General features: G+C 34.2%; 1 protein-coding gene and 1 long non-coding RNA gene across 24 annotated transcripts in view; one reads left to right on the top strand and one right to left on the bottom strand.

Annotated features, from left to right (window-relative positions):
* Pmca (plasma membrane calcium-transporting ATPase 3) overlaps positions 1 to 14,829 on the top strand; it is a 94,020-nt gene that overhangs the window by 24,542 nt on the left and 54,649 nt on the right. For 6 of the 23 annotated variants that reach the window (XM_072017868.1, XM_072017869.1, XM_072017866.1 and 3 more), the window contains exons 1-3: positions 6,356 to 6,585; positions 6,689 to 6,746; positions 13,986 to 14,291. The exons of 3 other annotated variants lie outside the window; for them this stretch is intronic. The gene's annotated coding sequence lies outside the window, so the exon portion shown is untranslated. Of the gene's footprint in view, positions 1 to 6,353; positions 6,586 to 6,688; positions 6,747 to 13,985; positions 14,292 to 14,484; positions 14,507 to 14,829 lie in introns of those variants that run through there. 14 more of the 23 variants (XM_072017860.1, XM_072017864.1, XM_072017865.1 and 11 more) reach the window with 9 other exon arrangements.
* Positions 12,294 to 12,918, bottom strand: LOC139994918 (uncharacterized). Its single transcript, XR_011801801.1, has 2 exons — positions 12,681 to 12,918; positions 12,294 to 12,621 (listed from the first exon to the last, which is right to left on the bottom strand). It is a non-coding gene; the product is annotated as an uncharacterized lncRNA (long non-coding RNA).

Raw genomic sequence — 14,829 nt, 5'->3', positions numbered from 1 at the left:
TCTGAGAATATTAAACATTTGTGAAATCTCAATGGTTAATTTGAGATTCGAAATTTCGAAGTGGATATTTTGGAACGATTTTTTCGAATCGTCGAGAAATATTCTGATCTAAAGAGGGGATATTTGAACAGGTATCGGAATTTTATTTACGCTCGAGTGATGTCAAGGAACGTTTGTTTTCCCAATAATTAAATAACTACGAGGCGCGTATCGGGCCATGAATTGTTCATTTCGCAACAATTTACCGCGTGGAGGACGTTTTTCTGCCCACCATCATAAGCAGGACCGATTTTGGGTGTGGATGAGTGTGGGCGACGATTCAAACGTTAGGGCGACTGGATAAAAATAAACATCCCGCCTAATCTAAAGAAATTTTTGAATACTTTGCATTGCCTTTCAGCATTTTGTCAGAATATTTCCAATAATATGTTTTCATAAAAAGAGTAATAATTTCAACATTTGATTACATCTTATGCGGCGAGAATAGAACTATGCAAAATCCGACTTATTCTAATGTATACATATTATTACTTATTTGTTACGTTATTATTAATTATTACTATTGCTTAGGAATTACACTTAAATATTATTTAATGATGACAAATAAAAGAAAGCTTAGAATCGATACATTGTGAATTTTAGTAGCTTTTGTATTAGAAATTTGTCATCACGTTGATCACAATCATCTATTCTGTGCTATACGCTATATTTATTCATTACTCTTATCAAATATAAATTCATTTTATAAAATTGTGATATTTTTTGTTATTTTATGAACTTCCTTTTATTATTTTATATTTTATTTTAGCCACCCTATATAATTTAATTAATATAACGTATTCCATTTTTTCTGGTTTAAATACATGTGTCTAAAGATCCAACAGGAGCAGGACGTTCTCTTAAACGCGTAACGCTATCAGCTATCCTCGATGGTAGGATTTTCGTGAGATTTCGTACGAAATCGTGGAACTTCGGTTTCCTCCTATGTTGCGTGTCCGAACCTGCACGGGCATAGGTGACGCACAGTTCTGTGTCACAGATTCCAGGCTTCCAGTTATCCCCTTTGAACAACTGTTAGATATCTCTGCAAATCGAAATTGCATCGTACGACGTGTAGATTAGGCGAGCAGCCGAGAAAGGTTAAGGGAGAGGGCGGGATCGTCGGCTGGTCCTGGATATCGTTCGTAGAACTACAGCGGAGCGAAGGGATGCGAAGCGATAAACTTTCCTGCCATAGATACCGGACTTCCGATCGTTTCTTTGAAATAGGATCGAGGGAACATCAGAGCGGAATAATTTGATTAAAATGCCTGAATACACGCGAGCGAACTCGTTCGGTAGTTGTGTTGCACTAACGGACTAACGTGTTTATTGCCGCTCGGGATACCCTCGGACCAGCAAAATAACCAATCCTTGCTTCATTTTTGTAAATAATATGCAAGAACACATCTTTCAAATTTGAATCCATTCTGTTGAATGTTACAAAAAATGTTTTCGTAGATACTCTATATGTATTTTCTGATAGTAGGAATATAATTCAAAGATACTAGTTTCAATTTTGAACTCCTGGTTCGTAAGACACTTCTATTTACACGCGCATTGGACAAATTTACTAAGTGATAAATCACAGCATCGAGTTTGTAGATAAGCGATGTTAGGTTATGGTGTTATATTCCATTTCTGTTAGAATAGGCCTGGTTTACATTTGCGAATAGATCCTTTTCAATTTTAGTTTAGTCTTTTTCCCTCTACTCGTCCAGTGCTACCGATCTTTAGCTCAGATTTGGTTAGATTAAGTTAAGACTAATTTGGTTTAGATTTACCAAACTCCTTTAATTCAAAATTAAATCTTTAGCTTAGATCAGGTTAAGGTAGGTTAGAATTACTTTAGATTTATGAAGCTTGTTTAACTCAAATGTATATACGTATATACTATTTTTAGATTCTGATCACTGAATATTTCTAAAAAGAGATAAAAATTAGTGGAAAATTACTAACGTCTTAACGCGATATTTAACCAACTTGTAACCCGATATAGAACGGTTGTTTCAAACATTGAATATGCATCTCTCTACGCCTACGTGTAAAAACAATGACGATAGTGCCTAGCCAAGCCTGTTAGATTCTGCGATAGGAATTCTTTTCGGTTACGCATTCAGTGGCGCGCGACTCATGCTAACACTGTACATGGTGTATGTACATTGAAAATCGTAAATGTCGATTGTTCGTTGGTATTCCTTTAAAGCGCATGTCCCTTCTACCGACATATATCCATCTCTCTCTTTAGCTCCAGCTCCTTTCAACGTTCTCCAAATATGTTCCTCCCTTATCTCCACAGCGCGAGTCAATATTTGCTGTGCACTTAAATGACGCGTGGTGGGAGTAGCAACCATCTCGTCGACCAACGGATTTTCCATTAATAATGTACATTAATGAGATCGAAACAATTAGTCAGTCGGTCGTTGAATTATGATTAATGAGAAAGCGAGGGAGAAATTTTAATCTTCCTTTCTTTTTCAATTCATGTATTTAATTACTGGAATTACTAACTTAATGATATTAGTTACCATTTTAGTTTAGTCAATTTAAATAAAGAATAAATTTCAACCCTCCTTTCCTTCTCAATTTATTTAGTTACTTGAACTACTAGCTGCTAAGAATACTAGTTTACTTTAATCTATTTACGTAAAGTAAATTCTCTTTCCTTTCTTTTCTAATATGTTTAGTTATTGATAAGCATACTGGTTACTCATTTATTTTATTTACCTGGTATATTTAATCACTAATAGGATACTGTTATGTACATACTGCACGTACGTGTTACATAATACACTTCGAAATTTTATTATCGCTACAATGAAACATGACTGTAATGATTGTATTGGTAAAGTTTAAAGATTATATCGGTAAGATTATATCGGAGTCCGTGTACTTTCATGAGACTCTGTGTACACGAATGCTTACTTTCGATTATGTGCAAAATTAAATTAATTTATTAAAATTATACGTAAAAAGAAGAAAGCAATATTGCATATATAAAAGAAGAGAGTCAGAAGTGAAGAATAAAAGAAAGTATACGAGGTTAGTTTCGATGTTTATTCTCTCGATAAAAGAAACATTCTGTAAACAAAAAAAAGGGTTACCCTACACATTTTTATCCGAATCTCGCGAGGAATTTCGTCTACTAATTTTTTTTCACAGGTTCGACTAGTGCATAACCTATTACTTCACAGCTGTGTATGTGTAAAACATCCACGTAAATAAACGCAATGGAGGAATAGTGAAGGCATAATAGCGGTCGTGCGGAGTCTATATATAATGCTCGGTCACGAGCATGCCTTCGTTCACCGTTTCCACGAAGGCGTTGCGTTTAGCGTGACGAATACTGATTAGTAATGTAACATCACAATGTCGCTGTGTTCATGTTGCATGAAGATCTCTTTCCAATTATGACGCTCGTTACAAAGAATCTGTCGTGTTATTGTTGTTCCGTAGTGAATCACGATCTCCGTACACGTGTATATGTATGTACCGGGGCACTGTGTGCTGTTGTGTTTTTCATTTTCTCCGTGAGGCGCCAGTATCGAATCAAATCGCTGAAGGTTCGTAAATTTTGGTATATCTCGCGTAGGATTCTCTGTATCGTTTTACCGAAGGCAGATCCCGATTTAGTGGGAGGGACCAAGTTGAAATTGCTGCCATTTAACGGTGGATTCCACGAATTGTCATTTTACTGCTGTCGTATAGCAAGGGATCTGCTTTTTCAATTCTTTTTTCTCTTGCCAATTCGCAAACACTGGCCAGTAACAGACTTATTGTAGTTGATCGCTAGATTTTAAAACAAATCCATTATTTTATACATATTTCATAAATTTTATATTATTTTATACTATATTGATATTGTGCCGCAGATTTTCTTTTATTTACATAATATTACTTCTCTGGGATACATGGTGGTTTACATGCACATTGCTCTTCTATATATATATATATATGTAATTTTTCATATTATGCGCATTCTGTGCAATTTTGCACTCTTTAATGTGCCATAAAAATCCGCCGTCTAATTAGTATTATTTTATATTTATATCGAACAATGTTTAACGATCATTCGCATACAACAATTTTAATGAGAGATTTATCGAAGCTTGTCTTTAAAAAATGCTATGATGTCTCTCTTGTCGAGAACATATCGATTAGATCAATCAATTCTTACTATTTATTCTGTTGGCGAACGTGATTCGAGACAACAGGAAAGAGAGTAGTATATTCTCCTTATCGCGCGATGTCAAATTTGAAAATGTGTACACGAGATAAAAAAAAAGAAAGAGATTTTTCACATAGCCGAGCGTTCATCGTAAATGAAATTCCGCCACGTAGACATTTTTGTGAAAATCAGTACTATAATAAAAAGATTTGTACGACTCCTTTTATCTAACGTTTTATTACTTTATTTCCATCTACATTGACGTAATTCTGAACACTATCTCGGACGTTGCTCTCCCTTTGTGATCCCCAGTTCAAGCGCTACGTTGCTCAAAATAATTGGGTCATCACCTGATCGTGCCATTTTAGCAACAGAAAGCCCAACATTCCGTATAAGATATATCACTATACTGTCATAGTTACATTACCCTATATAACTCACGGTAATATATCATGTTGAACGTTCAATTTTTTACATACGATCAGTCCACTGACGTGATATTCAAATTCTACATTATATCTTCTTAGCTCTATTGTAAAATAAAGGAACCCAATTCTAACCTAAAAGTAAAGGTCGTATGTTTGATATTCCTTTCATTTTCTTATATAACTACAGGTTACTTATACTGTCTAATAACTGATAATGATGATAAGAATTGCAAGGAGTCGATTCTTCGTACAACCTAACCCTATCGTAAAATAGGAAACCTCGTTAAAAATGAAGTTCGTTTATCTGATATTCTCGGTATACTTGACAAATCTTCGAAACTCGATTCTTTCGGAAACGTGTCGTTGTATGAAAAGTTTCATTCTACGTTATCGACTTTTTTTTCACGTAAAATCACCTCTTTGTCGACCGTACTATGGTTACTGAAACACCCTACGTTTACCAAAAAATATGTCGGTCATTTATTCCGTATCGCAATGGGAGTCACGTGACAGAGGTCGGTCCGAGGAGATCAGATCAATAAATTCATTCAAGTCACGCGGTGTTCGCCTAACTTTTTCTCCCTATAACGCGCCGACAGCAGCACTGCGACGATTTCCCACGAAAGTACGAAATTCGAGCTAAATTCTCTTATGTCAGACGCTCTGTACATGTTTAATCGGTCTCACACCCCTCGCCTCTTTCACCTCGTGTGTCTACGTTCACACAAAATGGCAGACAAAAATATTCGTACGATTTGAATCTGGAAATAAAAAGAAAAATATTTTCTCTGTTATTAAATATACTTAAATGTGTGTAATTATATATTGTACAGAAACAGTTGCAGTAATAAATGTATACGAACAAAGATGAATTAGCAAGTACAATAAAATATTTTCAAAGATTTGAAAAATATGGAACTTCGGATTTCGCTAAAAACTTATTGCTCTAATAATGCGAATCTGTTGAAGATTTTTAAGATGGCAGTATATATGTCTAAAACGTGTTTGCTTTATGATATAGAGTTAAAATAAACCGAACAAAAGTAATGTCTCTTCCAAATCATATATTTAAAATAAAAGTAAAAGTATTTATGTTCATAAATTCAGCTAGCTCGTATTTAGTCTCTACTCTTCTACTGTATAAATATTTCTATCTCAATAATCAAATAAATTAATTAACAGTTCGTTCCTATACATTTATTACTGTAAGTGTATCTGAATGTAATGACATATATTCGATTATGTTTAATAATATTTAATAATTTTTAATAAGATAAGAAATATTTTTTTAACTGTATTATTTAATACTTTTGTCTCTCAATGTATAGCCGGTGTGTGTGTGTGTGTGTGTGTGTGTGTGTGTGTGTGTGTGTGTGTGTGTGTGTGTGTGTGTGTGTTCCTGTTGCTTTCGCCTGCCGCCGCCGCGCCGCCCCTCGTCTACTCGATTGACGTCATTATACGACGGCGTGAAGCACATTAGCGTCATGAAACGTTTACACGATACTTTACTTCGACACGTTATCAATCCTGCCGGTTTACATCGGTCTAGGCCCCAATATCTTAAAATCTGTCAAGCTAATTATCGGCGGCTGGCTGCGAGAAGGTCATCATCACCTCTCTACTTTTAGTTACTGCCACCACTACTTCTCTTTCTCCCCACCACACCATTGCGTGGTGCTAGTGTCGCCATTGAGTGGCGCGCACAACCAACTGGCCGTCTGTAAATTTTTTTTCTTTCATAGTCGCGTTTCGCGAATTCGTTCACCCGGCGGAATTATAGACGCGAACCGTGCTTCTCGCGGAAGACAATCCTCTATAGAAGTTGCTCGTTGACCCTCGTGTGTCTCGTCCTACCGGCCTTGGGTTTATAAATATTCGGTCCAGTGTGAACGTGTGCGTATGTCTGTGCAGTTCGTTGTCAGTGTCGAAGATATGCGCTCGGCTTTCTTCGTAAGTACGCTTTCTGATATAATAGCCGGAATTCCAAAAGTTTAATGAAATACTTGTAGAATACTTGCAGAGCCTTTATAAATATATATTTCTTGTGTTATAGGGAACATTTTGAATTTTCACTAGCGCAAGAGTGAGACTCGTCTGTTACTGTTATATTGGTAACGTTTGAAATAAATTTAAAAATGTACATAAGTGCTACAAGACATATAATGATACAAGCGGAAGTATTTAAACAGTTTAATCCATGGTATTAATGAGTCTCCAATATTCAGCATTTTTAATAGACTGCGAATTTTTATGCATTTATGGGATAATTATAAATGTAAAAATGCACATAGTACGCATATTATGCGAATATATATAAACGTCCTACACCTGTTACAATATTCAGTAGGTAAAACAAATTTCTGCTAAGATTCTGTTCATCTGTTTGTCTTTATAAAAATACGAATTTGCATAAATATGTGCAATTTATTTATTATAGAATATATTTAAACGTTAATTGGAGTCGCTGCGTCAGCAGTTATTCAGAGTAATCTAGAATAAAATTATTTTATTTTAGAGAATTTTATATCAATTTATATTTTGTATTTTACGTGACAGAGACATTTTATTCTGTAAAATATACGATACAGATTAAAGTTAAATATATTGTAAATTGTTAGCAATCAAATATGATTCAACGATATCAGTCGAGGGCTAAAATTGTTCATGCTGTACGCTAATTTCTTACTAAATATATGTTTGCAATAAATGTCTTGTGACTTCTATGTATATGCATCGTCAGATTGATTTCAAATTTGACCACCACAATCGTGACATATATGTATATGACCAACATGTTCAAAATGTTTTATATAACGTGCAATGTATTTATACAACGCGTCTTTAAGATACAGTAATGATGAATTTAAGATTAATGTCCTATATATTAATGAAAATTCAAAAAGATAGGACCAACAGGATTTCGTTAATAACGATAGTTGAGTCGGTGCAACCATCGAAAATCGATTGTACCGATGTCGATAATATTTAATAACCTCGTCGCTGCATTGATTCGGTTAAAATTCTGTAAAATAATACAAAGTTGCGAAATGGTGGAGAATTCTGCAAAGTTTAATGAAATGTAGACTGATGTCTTTCTCTGGTTTTTTTATATTCTACATGGCTCATCAGTCAGAAAAGCGCGAGTAATGAGATATGAAACAGTGAATGGTTTGTATGGCACTCGACAGCGCGCGCGCTCCATACGGGTAATTGCATACGAATGCACAAATGCATGCAAATCTTTCTGCGCTGTAAATCTCGCCTGTTCCGCGGGTTAATTGTCACTCTTCGCACCGGCTAAGGTCATCCCACTCTATTTCTACGTTATAGAACTTGAATCTGACCATTAGATTCATTTTTTATCTAAATTTATTTAATGAATACATGGTGACAATTATGGTCGATTCTCATTACCAGACTGCGAATATTTATGCGAATTAATACTTTTATGAATACAATTTTTGAAAAATGGAACTGAAGTAGAAAATTATTTCGTATACTAAATGTTGTAGAAAATACTTTGGGTGTTTTATACAGTATACAGGGTGGTCCAGATAAAGCGCTACAATCTGTTTCCTTGGAAACTAACGAAGATATCAACTTTGTTTTTGCTGTAATTAAATAGCCTACTGTTTTAGTGTCCAATTTATTTTTTGAGGCGAAACGTAGACTGAAAAAAGGGGCCACTAGAGATTTTTTTAAATCGACTGTTGCATTAATTTTTTGTGATTCAGATAGTTCTTATTAAGCTAAATAACATTTACTCGAGCAATGTTGTTTTTAATTGCCCATAGTTTCAGAATTGTGGCAAAAAATTTGTTGATATTGCAATAAGAATTACGTGTTGCTCGTACATGGGTTACATCTAAATTACTATGCTAATGAAATTTTAAAATAGTTTATGGTATAAAAACAGAAAACAATATTTCAGAATAATACACGTAACGTGAGTCGTTAATAAAAGTGAAATTACAGTACTAGAGTTTTTCTCCGAGAAGATAATATGGATGATAATGTTATTTAGGTTAACTCCAGTTTAGGTTATGTTTGCATCGGTAGATACATATCGATTCGATAACAATATCGATACGTATCGGCGCGTTAGATTTTGACCGATTTGCGTTATCTGTCATTAACGTACTTTTACAATCGAGATTTTGCAATCACGAGTATCAAAATATCATCTTTGTCGCAAGTGATTTAATAGATTTACATTTTTCCATCTAGCGAAACGTTATCTCTGAAATCATGACGTAAATCGAGTAATGAGCTCTTATGGTAAATTACGTGAGAAGATTAGATGAGAAATGAGAATAGAGAGAAAGATCGTATCTCTTTCTCCTCTTTCCTCGTACATTTCTTGTCGCTGACTTAAACTCACATCAAACTATCTATGTCGTTTCGTTTGACTTCAGCGAGTCAGTGTATCTAGTAAATTTGCTCGGATTCTTTGTTTCTTTCTTCAATAAAAAAAAACTAGAAATATTAATTTATCCTATTTTAGCTTTATTTTATTAGTTTCAGTTATGTAGTCTAAATTATTATGTTTCCTAAACAAGTAAGTAATTTTGCGTATTATGTGCATTTTATACAGTTTTGCAGCTTTAAATTTCCCATAAATACATAGAAATCTGCAGTACGAATGGTTATTGGGATTCCAGAACTAATATCGAGTTTCCTATCTGCATATAATATTAGTGTGCTGTGAATCTATGGACTTGGTTAGATAATAAGTGTATGTAATACAGTTAATATATATATATATATATATATATATATATATATATTGCAGGATATAGGACGCTATAAGTGTATGTATTACAGTGCATGTAACACACTTATCCTCTAACCAAGTCCATAGATACAAAACGACAGAAATAGTACACACAGATAGGAAACTCAATACATATTAGCAAAAATATAATTGGCAACCGACACGTGCGGTCATGGCTAATCCTTGAAAGATGGAGGTATGGTGAATTCTTTAAGGGAATCCAGAAATAAGACAGAGCGTATGTGTATGTTGTTCAGGGTGGGCAACAGTACAGTTCAAACACGTGAAAACACTAAATATACACTGATCGTCCGTGCGGTAAGTTCGCGTCGAAATAGAGCAATTTTATCCGATTCAGTGAAAACTGATCCCGTGAGGCATTATAATTAGAGGGCGAGGAGTTATTGTTGGATTTCCCGGGATTATTGATGGATCGATTCCCGTTAACGTTTCATTGATCGTATCAATATTGTTCGTATGAAAAAAGATTCATATTCTCGAAAAAGTGCATCGCATGATACCAGAATCTCTCTCTTTTTCTCAATTATCCTCTGTGTGTGTGTGCGCACGAGCACGTGTTGTGCGTGTGTGTCATTCGCTGCTGGAAGATGGTGGAGTTTCTCATTCGAAGGTTGGTAACCCCGCGTGAATGCGCCCCTGATAGGGATAGAGCGTGAAGTTAATTGTAAAACAACGCCTGAAAATAAGGGCAGTTTACCACCTTTACGCTTACTATAGCAGTAGTTAGTCTTCGCATCGAATCAGTTTCTAATTAAGGAAGCCCACCCCTGGTCACAACTCTACATCCATTGAACCTGTATAACTTATATGAGTGAAAAAGAGCGAGATTACACGATTTCTCTATAGACTTGCGTCATTAGCACACGGGTACGAGTAAAGAGAGATTTTATCGCCTAGAAAATTGCCAGGCATAATTGCAACTGCAAACGCTATAAATCGAGCAATCGGAAATTTTATACGTTAGGTTTATTGTTGGTTCGTATAATATTATTAAAATGGCATACACAACGATCAATGTAAGCTAAAATCGTAGAGAAATAAAATTACGATAATCTTTCAGTTTGTCAAATGATTCACGCGATATTTTTAAGGTTATATACGTATGATGATTCATGTGAATAAAAACCTGTACATCAATATAACTGTTAACGTAGGATAAAATCGGTTGAAAAATAAAATGGTAATAATTTTTGAGGTTAAGTTCGTTGATGATTCATGTGATATTTTTGAGGTGTCATATATTTACGACGATTAATATGAATTGAAATCTGTACATCAATATAACTATTAACGTAGAATAAAATTGTTGAAAAATAAAATGGCGATAATTTGTTAGATTAAGTTCCGTCGATGATTGGTGTGAAATGATCAAGACGTCGTGTACGACGATTAGTATGGACGAAAATTTATTGAAAAATAAAATTACGATAAACCCATCTCTCGAAGAATAAAAAGAATTTTCGAAAGTTCGATAACAAGAATTTCTCGGCGTTTTCTATCTCTCTCGACTCGAGTGCTCGAACGAGTGTAAACAATGGAAGGGAATCCGCGTGAAAGTACGAAAATAGTTGGAATTGGATGGTAAAAAGAATTCCGTTTCCTCTCTCTTTAGTAACTCCCTCTTCTCCTCTTGCTTTGCCGCTCTGTTTGCCCCGTATCGACTCTCGGCTCTTCAGCTCAATCAACAATATCGACACGTACTCTCGAAATATAGAGCACAGAGAAAATATCTCTTTCCTCCACGCGGCCAAGGAAATGGCCTCTGACCGCTTCAAACAATTTCTTTTAGTTAAACGACACTCTTTAAATACGAGTGGTTATTGGGGTAGAAAAAAGAGCGTCGATTACTAAAACACGATAAACCGTGGTGGCTTTACTGCGAATGAAAAAATCGAGGCAATTATTGCTTCTCATTCGTCGAGTATCTGTATTACGTTATTCAATAATGACACCCCATTATGTTTATGAAATTTATTACATACGACTTCTGGGAAAAAGAATAAAGTAAAACGAAATTAACGAGAAATCATTTATAAGAGATGTCTTTACATCGATCATAAATCTTTCTTCTTATTAGTCTAGGATTTTTAATTATCTACCTTAACGTTCTTAAGGCACAGCATAAACGTAAAAAGCATTGAAATATATTAATAAACAAAATGACATTATTTTCGCTTTTAAAATTAAAAGTACAAAAACTAGAATTGGCCCAAAGACAGAGTTATGTGAGAAAGGAACCGACGAATTCATTTATAGAAACAGATATAGATCCAATAATAGCATTTTGATTCTTACTATTGGTATAGAAATCCATATATACTTAGCTCTTTTGTAATCCAGTTGTTTTATTCACGTGTATCTAAAAGATTTAAAAAGTCAAGAGAAAATTATGAAAATAAAGTCATTTGTAGACTGAAAAAATGTACACGATGCATATAATATGCAAAGATATATAAAATAGTTAAAGTCCAAGAGTATGTACTATTACACTTAGTTGATGAAACAAATTTCTATTTAGATTCCATTTCCTTAATTATAATCATAAAAGTATGAAGTACTCGAAAATCTATGGTGTATATTATATCTTCGAAGATTCACAGTCGTTTCTCAAAATGTTTCATATTTCACATGAACAAACCAATCTAATAATTTATAAACTAAATCATCATTGAATTTGTATTAAGAAAATATCGTTAGCAGTACAGAATGTACTCCTTATGATCTTCAGTAGATAAAACAGTTGTCTGTCTAGGTTCCATTTTTTAAATCATATCTATAATAATGTGAATTTGCATAAGCATTCGCTGTTTAGTGATTTATCGCACAAGCAGTTTCTATAAGATACCCTTGAAGAATGCGATCATTTCGCTTAGATCATCGCGAATTTTCGTTCTCTCACGATGATGTCTGTCATACAGCAGTTGTTAATAGGTATTTAAGGCTGCGGCAACTAGTTGTTTAGCGGGAGTTCGTTTGTAATAGGATGAAAATAAAGTTGTGAGTAAAAATTACGTAAACGCGATGAATGAATCAGGTTGAACTTTCCAAGTAAAAATGTACGGCCAGGAGCGTTCAGTTGATTGCGAGACTCGTTATGTGATGTATCGGCGGCTCTGTTGTGTTGAATTCCGCCTCGTGCGTTCCACGATATCGTAAATTACATATTGCAAAACGCTCGCGACTGTTCGCATCTACGACACAGGTTACAAAGTACATATCACGGCTTACACGAATTAATTAAGTTATTTACCAAAGTAATTCTCTATGGATCGTTTCATTTGTTAAGAAGTTTCGGTATTACATAGCAAACGTCTCTTTGGAACTAAGAGTAACTGATCCGTGAAAAAGTCAACACGTTTTCCACCGCACGCTGGTCATCGGTCACCCACGTCACTGAATTTTTTAGAATAATTAAAATGAGATAAAGATAAAGTTCATTGATTAAATAATTATCAACACTGTGAATGACTTGGATAACATTACTAGAAAAAAGATAACATTTGAAATATAATAATGTAACATTTTGAAAAATTAAATTTTATGATGCATTTCAATTTATTACAGTTGTCAAGGAGAATTATAGAAAATTCTATAGATATATAAAAAAATATATCAAAAGACTCATTGAATAAATTTAATATTATAAATTATAACTAGGCTGCAGATTTTTCTGCATTTATGGGAAATTTTAAAATATCCTATTTTCTAACTAGAATCTCTTTTTTTTAAATTACACTCATAAAAATATAAATCTGCATAAATATTCACAGCTCAGTTATAATATTGGTTCATCTTTACCTTCTAGTGTCAGGTCTAGTAGAAAATAGTGGAATTTCTCTATAACTCGTACATTTATTGGAAAATTTCAATATTAAACAATTAAACGGAAGTAAGCCTCCTAAATCAAAATTTTGTAAACTTCAAACAGAAAGGTGTATTGTACATACAAATTTTATGAAACAATTCTAAAAACATTTTAGGTTATAATTTAGAATGATGAATTTGTACAATGGCTCACAAAACTATACGTACATTTACCACAGAAAATTTTTTTTACATTGTATGAAACTTTTCGAAATTTCATTAGCACTGTAATGAGATAATATATATGAATACATATATACATTTTCGAATTGATTTCAAATTTATATAATATTCATATATATATATTGCAAACATACACTCAGTGAAAAATTAATATACAGCATGGATAGTAGTCTTAAATATACAATTAATGCTAAAAATGGCCTCACTAAATATTGTGGCTTATTGATATAGTAAATACTTTGGTTGTTCAAATATTTTGATGATCTTTGAGAAGTGTATACTTTCAATAAATATCTTGCAACTTCTATATACATTTTCACATGTGTTTCAAATTTGACCAAAATAATCATGATAGTCGTATCTCGTTACCAATGAAATTTCAAAATGTTTTCTGTAATATATAAATAAAAAGTTTCTGGATGTATTCGAATACTTTCATAAGACGCATAACATTAGAGACATTACAATTTATAATAACGTTAGTTTCTTTTACGACATCATGGTTTAGAGCATCGAGCCGCAAGTGGAACCAGTGGAAAATAGTGAAACTTTGCGCAGTACGCGTGCGAGCAGCTAGAGGGCAACACGAATCGATTACTACTTTGCTAATGGCTTATTTCACTTAACACGCCTTTCCGTGGCGAGCAAGTTCGCTGCCTAGAGCGGTGTTCGTGTCGCGAATCAGGGTTTCTGCACGTTCTGTGATTGACAGGGAAGAATGAAGCTTCGTGGCCGTAACCAGTGAAGGGGAGGTCAGTTTGCATGCCAATTCGCGATCTGTTGTCGCCGTCAACACGTAAACTGTCACCAGAAGGTAAACGGGCTATTCTATCCCTCTGTGTTTCTCCCTATGTCTCTGTCGTCGCTCTGTCTCTTTTCCGCGATCGGTGTTATTTTTAGACAGGCTATATCGTCGATGTTCGTTCAATTGCAAGCTCCCGTTACATCGTTTCTTCGTTGTGACATCATTTCGGAAGAGAGTGTCTGCCACTTTTACTACCGTCTCTCAGTAATGACTCATTTGTCAAGGTACATAACCTCAAAACTATGTCGGCGTTCGATGACAGTCTAGGCCAGGCCACTCGTGGCAGCCTTTTACTTTACGTCCATAGCGCTCTAGGGTTATTCTATCACATCTAACAACTCCTTTTTTGTGATTTTCCAGAGATGGAATGAAATTATTCACTGTTATAAATAAAAGTTATTTACCAAACTTTTAACTTTCCAGTTATTTCTTTTCTGTTTTATGTAAAATCCAGTTAGTATTGTCTAATTGTAGATAAGATTAAATTTAATTTAATTTTATTTTATTTTAGTTAATTCAACATATATTCTGTATTTTAAGCGATATA

The sequence above is a fragment of the Bombus fervidus genome, chromosome 15 (assembly GCF_041682495.2).
Source record: "Bombus fervidus isolate BK054 chromosome 15, iyBomFerv1, whole genome shotgun sequence".
Taxonomy (NCBI): Eukaryota; Metazoa; Arthropoda; class Insecta; order Hymenoptera; family Apidae; genus Bombus; species Bombus fervidus.
Note: the sequence above shows the minus strand (reverse complement) of the source record. Positions and strands in the feature narration are given on the sequence as shown.